A 2457-nucleotide genomic window follows, 5' to 3' on the forward strand; every position below is an offset into this window, starting at 1 on the left:
TTCAATCTTCGGCACAGTTTGCCACACTTTGCATCGGTGCCAGTCTTTTTCTTTACGAGTGTTGAACTGTGTTCAAGAGAAGAACTCAACTAGATTAATTTTCCCATTCGTCGTCACGGCCATCGTAATTTGGCTCGTTTGCAGCATTCTCCTCTTTTTCTTAACATTTAGGAAATCCTCATTGCCCCACTTTAGTTTGTCGGCATTGTCCCGAATGAAAGAAAATCATCCCCTTGCTGCCACGACTTTTCGAATTCTGCTTATAGCATCTCATAATCGAAAGCTTGCGACGTACGGGTTTCTCTTCTTCATCTTGCATTTAAAAAAAATGCTGTCTTTATGAATTCTTATTCTTGCTTGTTATTATTGCCGAACATTCGGCGATTTTGCATAGACTAACGAGAGAACGTTAGTTTCATTTCTTCATCCTGCATTCTTTCTAGCACACGCACTCGTTCCTTTAAACGTTGTTTGTTTTTGAACATCTTTTTATTTGGAAAATTTATCTTAGCCGAAAGAATATTTCGGCATTTAATTCCAAATACTCCTCCCTTCTTTTCCAACGACGATAGACTTTTCGGCGCTACGAACTCGAACGTTTGCAATCTCTTAAAATTAAAAAAAATATATATATTTACAAGTAAATATTATTTTTAAAGTTAATTAATCGTAAGTTACTTGGTTTATTTGTAGTAATACGCTAATCACAAATATATATTATTACATAGGAAACTATTAAGCATTGAGACTTAATATCATCGTGTATTTTTATAATTAAGTTAACAATCATTTACAAAAAATCATGATGGAAATATGCATTAAAACATTAAAAAAAAGAAACATGGTGTCATATTACATTCTTTGCTCGTAATTGTAACAAATGACGTAGTGATGAAGATGATGATGGTGATGATGTTGAATGCAGATCTTAAATTCAGCAGCGATAAGTTAAGATGCTGCATGGATGAACGTGTCAACTCATCGAGATTCAAGACACATCAACTAAGATAGATTTTATTAGTCTCCCAAACATGTATTCTAACCATCAATCAATCAAAGACGCACTCGAAATTTACAACAACTGTTCCGTTTTAACGTTATATCGGTCCGTGAAACAACACGGTACGTCATAGTTGTCCCCCGTCTCAAATGAGCGAACTTAATCATCTTCATCGTCACCTTCATCACCACCTTCATTATCATCATCATCATTATACTCCGACTTTAAATATTGAAGTCCGACACACAATTATCTTTATTTTCTATTATTTATTAAAAACTTTCATTCGTCATATTTATATCAATTCGAATAACGGTTTATTTAGTAGATTTTGCTCCAAAACTCTCAATGTTTGGAAACTTGAGTGCAGCAACGTCGTGCCCAGAAGCTCGACGATGAACCAGTAGTACACGTCTTTCCTATCCCGTTCTTACAATAAGTCTTCGGACGGTATTCGTACGTACTTGGGCAAACTGTGTGGAAGAAGAAGAATAACACGGAAAATTATTTAATATTATTTAAGTAAAAATTCTTGTAACGAAAATCCTTATAAATTCCTTTGTGGTATCGTACTTACATTTCAAGATCTAAACCCTTTTCATCGCAATCATCTTCGTGACGATCCAAGTACTTCGGTTGCATTTCGGTTTTGCAAAATCGGCATCTGACTAAGGCAGGACCGTTGTAGTTTCTTCTGCATTTAATCAAATGTTGAATATACTTCGTCCTTTTTACGGTGTGGCTAACGTCGTAAGGACAAGTCAAGTGAGTAGGATCCATCGTTGCTTCGTTGCTTTGGCTTCTTGTCTTGTCTTGATCGACTGACTGTTTTGTTGCTGCCTCAGAGCGATTGATAGTTGCTTCAGAGAGATTCCAACATTCGTACGGTTTGAGGTACACTTCGCGACGATCTCTTTTATATGCTTCGATCGAGAGACCATGACGTCATCGGTCTCAGAAATCCTTAACGTCATCTAATTTATAATATTCACGTGTGCGATCGGGTCCCACATGACGTCATGACTCGTTGGCCTCCCACCTTAGTTCGAAACCGATGACGTGATGGTCGGTTTCGCAGACAGATGACGTAACGACTCGAAAGGATATATATATATTCTCGCACAATTTCATCATTATGTTTTCGGGTGTCACGAGTATCTGATCGAGACAACAGAGATGGTGTCAATTCTTGCAATAACGGTGGATGGTGTACCGTTGCATGTAAATATACAAAATGAGTCTGGTCTGGAACTGTCTCTGGACGAAGAATCGATCGAGAAATTTCAGATATACGCCGACTTCGTCCTTCGTCGTGCCGACGAACTGACAGCAACCTTATCTAAATGCAGACGTAAGTTGGACGATTATAAAATGCTGAATACACGAGGACGTAAGTCGCATAAGGCGCGTCTTGCAGATCGTGTCGATCGGGTGACCGGTGAAGTAAAGGATATGTG

This window comes from Anneissia japonica, unplaced genomic scaffold (genome assembly GCF_011630105.1).
Source record: "Anneissia japonica isolate Jap-2015-1 unplaced genomic scaffold, ASM1163010v1 scaffold287982_len162305_cov178, whole genome shotgun sequence".
Classification (NCBI taxonomy): domain Eukaryota; kingdom Metazoa; phylum Echinodermata; class Crinoidea; order Comatulida; family Comatulidae; genus Anneissia; species Anneissia japonica.